We start from the raw sequence: 8913 nt of genomic DNA on the forward strand, positions 1-8913 counted from the left end.
TGGTCGATTAAAAATTCTGGCGAAATCCTGGATAAGTTGAAAATTAATAATTACAAGGTATCTACAGTCAGTACATACGATTTTTCTACTTTGTATACCACTTTACCACATAGCTTAATAAATGACAAATTAACTGCCCTAATTCAAAAGACTTTTGCCAGAGAGAATGCTACATTTATCGCTTGCAATTTTGATAAAGCTTTTTTTACTAGCAATATTATTAAACATTATACTATGTGGACCTGTGACGAAGTCTGTAAAGCCCTTTCCTTTTTATTGAACAACATTTACATCAGGTTTGGGAATGCAGTTTTTAGACAAGTTGTTGGTATTCCCATGGGAACAAATTGTGCACCCCTTGTCGCAGATTTGTTTTTATATTGTTATGAAAGAGACTTTATGTTGAGCCTTTCTCCAGATACGCAAGCAGATATTATAACTGCATTTAATAATACATCACGCTATCTGGATGATATTCTTAATATGGATAATCCGTTTTTTGGTCATTTGGTGGGTACTATTTATCCTAGGGAGCTTCAGTTAATCAAAACTAACAATTCGGATACTGATGCTTCATTTTTAGATTTACATCTCTCTATTTATGACAATATTATACATACCAAAATTTACGACAAGAGGGATGATTTTAATTTTAGTATTGTAAATTTTCCCCATTTGGATGGGGATGTACCTCAGGCTACATCTTATGGGGTATATATTTCTCAATTAATTCGGTTTGCCAGAGCGTGTAGTCATGTCAAGCATTTCAATGGACGTAATCAATATATTACAAGTAAACTTCTTCAGCAAGGCTACCGTTATTACAAATTGCGTAAATATTTTACTAAATTTTATTATCGTAATTCTGATTTAGTTTTAAAATTCAATAGTAATTTAAAGACACTTCTGCGAGAAGGTATTTCTAAACCCGTTTTTTATGGGGATGTGGTTTACAAACTTCGTAAGATTTTGGGTCATGGTAATTTTCCAAATGTATTTGGAAAGATTATCAAACGTTTTATTAAAAGAGGTTACGATCCAACTGTTTTGAGACATACCGCATGTTTAGTGTTCAACCCGTTTACAGTTGGACACTACGCTTCCCTCTTTGATTGCGTCTGACGGAAGAGGGGGAGGACTCTATGATGAGCAGTTTTTAAATCCTACCAGGACTGAACTGTTTTGATATTTGTCTTCTGACCTGTTTCGTCGGGCCCTTAAGGGTGTTTCTCTTGTTGCTCTGTCTTCTGAAAAGGCATTGAGTACATACGTTTTTGGTTCTTAAGGTTTGCTTTTTATATTTTTTATACACGAGCATTTTTGTGTTTTACATGCCATGCCTTTTTGTTTCCATTACGTGTGTTAGAGATTCACCTGGAGGGGATTACTTTTATTTACACTGTCCCATGTCTTTGGAACATGGTGGGGGTAAGAGTGAGGTTGGGTGCGCACCATAAACCGGTTTAAGCTCCCCAGTGGTGTTTTTGCCACTGACCGTTCCAAGGCGGTGCCCCACTGTGCTCCTTTGTTTGTTCGTTTTGTCCTTGTGTGTTGACTTTGTGTGCGCGCGTGTGTGTATGCTTATTGTTCGTCTTGTCCTTATGTGTTGGCTTTGAGTGTGTGTGTGTGTGTGTTGTTCGTTTTGTCCTGATGTGTAAGCTTTGAGTGTGTGTGTGTGTGTGATGCACGCTTTTGCGTGCTGGGGGGTTCGTTTTGAGGAGGCTGCGCTTTTGGTGCGTGGCATTCCCTGTTTGATATTTTTCTTTGTTCTAATTTTAAGCACCAGTATGTCCTTACATATTTAACTACCTTTATTTCATATAATCTTTTTTCACGTTTGTCTTTTTGTCGGGGGATTTTTATTATGTGTACCCTTAACAAATATTTTTGACGTTATGTCTCTGTACAAAACAGAACGGTTATAATCTTCAAGCCCGTAGCGAGACCTTGGTTTTTAGCGGCATGCTCTCTCATTCTAAGCATTTTCCTGCATTTCAGAGACATTTTTGCAACTAACTTTTAAGAAACATTTCTGCTATAATTACTTAATGGATTGATTATAGTACCCTCCTCCAAAGTGACAAAGTGACTTTGGTTATGAATCTGCACGATATGATTCAAAACTGATTTAAATACCTAAATGTTTTCGGGATTAATTGGTCTACTTCTTTTGAAACCGAGTCCAGGTTATCTATATATTACTTTAACGGCAAGGGCACGGTATTTATATACTTTATCTTCCATGCCCTTTTGCAAAATATACTGTGACGGCATTAAAATCAATCGGACAGGGTGGAATCTGCCGACTCTGCACTCTCTGACTTTCTTCGAAGACAAAAAAAGTCAAAGCTAAAGTGTGCATAGATTGTACGGTGATAAGCTGTAACTTAATAAACTGTAGAAACTACTTAATTCTCAGAATTATTCCAAAGCTCCTTTTTCAATATTTAGTGCTTCATACCTTGGTTACAGTGTAGCTACGGACCTAGCGCCAATTACAATTAGGATATAAAAGTGGAAAATCACAGGTCGCTCAACACGACATTAACGAAAATGTTGCAGGCTCGTTTTGATTGAGCCAGTGGAAATGCAAGCTACGCCACTACCACAACAAAAGTGTCGTGCTGAGAGACAACATTTATACATTAACTTTGGGTGCGTGATGACATCACAATAGAGCATTAGCTCATCAGGGGAGGAAACGTATACCGTGAAATAACTGATTTGTCTGTATCTATTTGACTGCTAATTTAGGCACTTTTCGTAATTCATAGAACTCCACACTGGATTCAAAGATGGCTCATTAAAATTTTGGCGAGGCAGGTGAACCTATATTATATACGAGTATTTATTTGTACGTAAGTGTGAATAAATGATGAACTTTCTACCAATTTTTACATGAATATGTGGAATGAAGTAGTCTGGTTTGTTAGTTAAAAACCTTCAATGATATAACAAAATCTATCAAGTTTCGTTCCCTCGAAAGACTTGTTCTTCGCCAGTACTTTTTTCCACTCGTTAATTTGCGTATGCCCGATCACTGTTTTTATTCATTGTTGCTGCAATAAATAAGAAAAAGTTAGTCTAAAACATATCGTGTACTTAGCAGTAACCATGACGTAACGAACTGTAGATTGATATTAAGTGCAAATTCGGAATTTTCTGAGCATGAGCATGCATGCTAAGGAGCTGTCATCCAAACATCCGTCAACTCGTTCAACGCTATGTCTAGTTAATAGCAACTTTATGTTAAACAATGGGAATGGAATCTTTCGTTTACGTTAGACGAACTATATAGTATCTGAATTTATGATTCATTTTCAATATTCCGTCTTTTTATTTCATACTAAATTTAAACAGTACTGTAGATACCTGATTTAAGTGAAGTGTAAGTAGGAGGTGTACAAACTGTCTGTTGGAGCTTATCATACTGGGCCCTGCTGAAAAAATAAAACACACTTCAAACATTTTGAAAACTGTTTTGGTGATATACAGTAAATTAGATATTACACGTTGGGTATTTTCTTAGGAACAAATATTTAATAATATTTTCTGAAAAACGATGCTATTCTGCTAATACAGCAGTCCTCAGCGAAACTATATCACAAATCACCTAACTAATAATATTATATTATTTCATACGATGTGATTCGTGGATTTGCGAGAAGTCCCTGTTAGGTTTATACCCGTCCAAACGCATAAGATGACATTTAATTCTTAGATATTACTTATATATTGTAGAGAGAAAGAGGGGAAAAACCGTTTAATATTATCAAAGGCGTCAATTTCCTCCATAATTGCGTCAATCGCAAAAAGAACGTACAAAAATAGCCCAATCACTACCTGACTTCTCAACTTCTTAAATGTATTTCAGCCTGTAATAGTTTAAATTCAAATCAGGTATTGTATTTCCATCGGAAGTGTATTAATTCAAAAATCTAACCTGGATTGGTAGTTTTGTCCATTTACAAATTCAATTAAATTTAGAATTTTAGAATTGCGTATGATAACATAATTATCGCTGCAATTCAATTACGAAATAAACTTTGGCTTTGCTTTATTATTATGATTATGATATTTATGATTATTTACCATTACGCAGCCTTTTGAATGTTTGTCTTCCTTGAATTTTGCGCCTTAATTTAACTTTTTCATTTATGACTTTTCAGAGTGACTGTAAAAAAAAAAAAAAAAAAAAAAAAAAAAGGCGGACGCCAGTTAAATCATATAAGCATGAAAATGCACAGGACTATCGCGTATTATAAGCTATATTGAAACCCCGACTAAACAATCTTAATGTATTAAATCATTTCATGCCGAAATTCTTTGGAAGCCTATTATTGACAGAACGGTTTGAAAGTTCTCCTAATATGCAATTTTAGTACTATATCAGGAAAATGGCTTTAGAGGGAATCTGTAGTTACAATTTCTTTAACTTAAGAAAAAGTCTAATTCTTGAATAGAACAGATAGCAGTATATGGATGCTAACACCTGCTAAGGTCCACAGGAACTTTTTTTACAATCAAAATCTTACAATGAGTAGTTTATCATTGATTAATAATTAATATATGAGCAAGATGTACATCACATTATACTTACAAAATTATGCACGGTATACTGAATTGATAGAACTGTTAATTCTGAATTAATTTTGTATTATAACGGCACCCGAATTTTTTTTTTATGTAATTGTTAGGTTGGCGTGGCCCTTATAGACAGGGACCCTCACCCTGTATTCATGAATCTTGTAACATCAAGCCGTAATAATGAAATGAATGAACTGGCACGCAGAAAAGTGCCATTCAAATATTCCAAATTTAAATGTAAACACAAAGTCAACGCATCCGAATGTTCAAATGAAGTAAGTATAATAGTTTAGCACTACCACTCTAAAGTATCAAGTACCACCACAATCCGATAATGTTATAATACAAAATTAATTCAGAATTAACAGTTCTATCAATTCAGTATTCACTATAATATTCAAGAATTTTAAAGGTGGCAGTTTACAGACAGCGATCTGCATACAATTTAAGGTATTGGAATTAATATTAAAAGTAGCAGTCCTAAGGTAGTGAGTTTTATATATTTTTTTAGGTTAATAATTTAATAGGAAACGAAAATAAAGTAAAATAAGGTGTCATGCATCCTTAGCCAGCACTACAGACACTATCTTTCGGTTCAGCCTGTGCTGGAAAAACCCAAGAATATATGACATTATACATTCCTTGTGAAAATGTAGTGGTGCCTTAAACATGTTTTACTCAGCTGAAACACTCGGCACTCTAATGTCACACATTCAAAATGCAATCAGCACAACAGACATCACTGACTAAGGAGAAGACACAAACAAAGGATAATGGAATATTTTAATAAAGTAAAGATTCTATCTATATTGTTTAGTTTCTTTAGTGAAGACTGTGCTTATCTTTAATTAAAGTTCCCAGTTGTATGGGCAATAAAAATTGAAATTATTATCTATATTTTTTAGTTTCTCATGTCGGTCAATTTGTCAAAATAAATGTAAACCAAGGTGCATTTTATTATGTCACATTGTTTTATATATAGCACCACACGACATATAATTAATAAATGAATTTTTAGCAGGAAGTAAAGTGAGTAGCTATTCATTATGCTATATACCACAGAACTGAATGAATACTCCTTCGATAATAAGACAGGCTTTTTGCTTGTCTTAGGAAATTGCTGGCAGAATCTTTTTAATCAATATTTTAATGTACACGTGATATGGTACAATTTAGCTGCTAAAATATAAATTTGATTATGTTTACAAAAAAGGAAGGCCTCAGTTTGATGTACATGTAATGATATAACACTACAAACCGGTCGGTTGAGCCTTCGGAGTCAGCTGAAACATACAACGACATATTTATTAATAACCATTTTATTTAATTGGATTTATAATTAAAATCGAACTGTACAGGGGTCTTTCTTAGTGCGATGTCAATTTATTTAAGTTTTGTGTTCATGAACATCGGTTGTAGTTTCGTGAATTTAATGTAGCATATTTAACATAAGCAATATATAAAAAACAAATCAATCTCTATGAAAAGTGTACGTACAGTAACATTAATTACCAACTAGAGAATGTTTCTGTAGAAAAGCACATGTCTCTCCCAAAGCCTAGTTTTGATAAGCAAAGAAGTCAATAGGGGACAGGAGCGAAAACCAAAGAGACACTGCTGGTTGGCTTAGTGACTGAAATGCAATAGGATTATTCAAACATCCCATGAAATTTCAACAAGTGGTTCTAAAGTTCGGTAAATTCTGAAAATTAGTGACAATACACACTACATGTTTTATGACTGGTTTCTTTTTTATCATTAATCATACATGGACAAAATAAATGTTTATAGATACAATAGCAATGTGATTTCATAAAAGTAAAACATCGAAACTAATATTTTCAGATGTGATAAACACACATACCCTTTTTATTTCTATGTTGGACTTGTTGATCAAAATCAATAAAACTTCAAATAAGAACACCATTTTACGTAAGCATCTTACTAAAGTAATATTAAAAACATTCATTTATAGCCTATATGAACTCTAAGTAAGTAAAAAATATACAGCGTCTAGACCTCAGGAGAGTCTAATTTAAAATAGGAGTTTTAATCTCGTTTGTGTTAAACATGTTAAATATCTAAAATAAGAGATTGTGAGCAACAACCAGGGAACTTTTCTCTTCAATTAGATTTTTAAGTTTTAATGCGTACATATGACTTGTTGTAAATGGTCGTCCAAGAACCACTTGATCATTTTTCCGGTGTCAAAACGTCTACAGTTCAATACAGAATAGAATTCTTTCAACAATTTTAAAAAGGGACTACCAAACTAGTATTTCGTAAAGTTTAGTTGAAATCGGCATTGTGGTTAGGACATGCCGTATGTCGTTCGAAGTAACTTTGAGTTGGAGGTTGCAGTGGTTGAGTGGGGAGGTGATGCGAAAACATTTGAATAGTATTTGAAATGAGGTCTGTAAATCCTTGCCACAGTATATACTATAATGCATTTAGATGTATATTTGTTATTTCAAGAGTTCCAGGATATTTATTTGCAGGTGAACAGGTGTACTGTATATGACAAACTACTCTTTATACTTATAATTACGGTAAAATTCGTTAAAATCAGATAAGCTGTTAATGACAACATGCACTGATAAGGCCTAATAATTAAAAATCATCAAAAGCCAATAGTTCCCTGTAGAAAATGGAGGCAATATTCATAACAGCTAGTACATCATTATATCAACAGTTGCTGTCTGTAAAGTTTCATCAAACTCCAGAAACTCGTTTATGAAATGGATGAGTTGGCAAGCTTTTCAAAATTTGAAGGATTTGAAGAATAAATAAGGTTTCATGAAATTTAATTTGACAGGATCGTTTGGATTATATGTATAACTTCACGGGGATAACTTTAATTTATACTCTTCTGTGACTTTGGCGGTGCTCCACTGTGTTTCTTTATTTGTTCGTTTTGTCCTCGTGTGTTTGCTTTGTATGCGAGTGCGTGTGTGTGTGTGCGTGTGCGTGTGTGTGCGTATGCATGTCTGCGTGCTGTGGGTTTCGTTTTGGGGAGGCTGCGATTTTGGAACATGGCATTCCCTGTTTGATATTTTCTTTGGGTTTTTTTTGGAACATGGTGGGGTAAGAGTGAGGTTAGGTGCACCATAAACCGGTTTAAGCTCCCCAGTGGTGGATTTACCACTGACCGTTCCAAGGCGTGCCCCACTGTGTTCCTTTATTTGTTTGCTTTATCCTTGTGTGTGTGTGTGTGTGTGCGTGCGTGCTTGCGTGCGTACGTGCGCGCGCGTTTGTTTGCGTATGTGTTGATCGTGTGCGCGTCCGCGTGCTGGGTTTGCGTTTGGGAAGGCTGCGTTTTTAGAACGTGGCTTTCCCTGTTGGATATTTTTCCTTGTCTTTTTTACCTTATACCAATAATCATTGTAGTAAAGTTTTATAAAAATCAAACCAAACGTTCAGGGGAAAAATCGCAGGCAAAAATATATACATAAATATTCTCAAAAATAAACTTTTAATATTCGTCATAGTTGTGTGTTTTTATACTGTGGTTAGATGCGTTTGCAATTTTTTTAATTAAAGGTGAATAACGCAAGGGTAATCATTCCGAAGGAACATATGAGGTGATGTACTCAAATAGACATTAAATCAATCACTCCAAGAAGCAGCGCAGACAATGTTTCCTGATTTAATAAATCTTCAGAGGGGCATAACACGCACACGCGCACGCACACACACACAACAACAAAAAAAAAAACACCAAAATAACAAGAAAACTTGACAATGACATGCACTATTACTCTTCTCGCAAACAACTTCTTTGAAGCTTCAATACTATCTGAACGGCAGTATTGGTGCGATGCTAACCAAAGAAACAATGACTTTAAAATTTAAACACCAAAAGTAAAATTGATGTAGCCCTTTGATTGTTTTGATTATCCCGGAAAAGTTGCCTGTTAATAACAGTAGCGGTTACTTCATTGCTATGTATCATTTCTATGGTTTCGGGAAAACGTTTAACTTGTTTAATGCCATTTAAGAGAAAGTATGGAGAGGTGCAATTACCTTGGCTAAATGTCTTGCAATTATAGCGGAATATTGGGCTACATTTGCTAAAAATAGATTGGTTAAACATTTAAACTGATAGAAGAAAAGAAAATACCATATGCAGGTGTAAAGTTATTAAGTCATATTGACACAAGAAAATAATATTTGGCATAAGAGTTTTGACAATATGTGCAAGTCTTTATTTTTATGATGTATACCAACTTTGATTTTAATATACTGCACAGAAACTATATAGTGATTTCGCACCGGCTACAAAGTCTAATAATTTAACAATAGAAACTAACGTACCTTTCAGGGAAT

The 8913-nt window shown here is 34.4% G+C and overlaps 1 long non-coding RNA gene across 2 annotated transcripts; it reads right to left on the reverse strand.

Annotated features, from left to right (window-relative positions):
- Nucleotides 1-2702: 2702 nt before the first annotated feature.
- LOC128553164 (uncharacterized) lies at nt 2703-6748 on the reverse strand. Of its 2 annotated transcripts, none has more exons than XR_008369280.1 (3): nt 5846-6748; nt 3373-3440; nt 2703-3059 (listed from the first exon to the last, which is right to left on the reverse strand). It is a non-coding gene; the product is annotated as an uncharacterized LOC128553164 (long non-coding RNA). The 2 variants fall into 2 exon arrangements; XR_008369281.1 differs by lacking the exon at nt 5846-6748 and adding an exon at nt 4093-5496.
- Between the last annotated feature and the right edge of the window lie 2165 nt (nt 6749-8913).

Source organism: Mercenaria mercenaria, unplaced genomic scaffold (assembly GCF_021730395.1).
Source record: "Mercenaria mercenaria strain notata unplaced genomic scaffold, MADL_Memer_1 contig_3542, whole genome shotgun sequence".
In the NCBI taxonomy this organism is placed as follows: domain Eukaryota; kingdom Metazoa; phylum Mollusca; class Bivalvia; order Venerida; family Veneridae; genus Mercenaria; species Mercenaria mercenaria.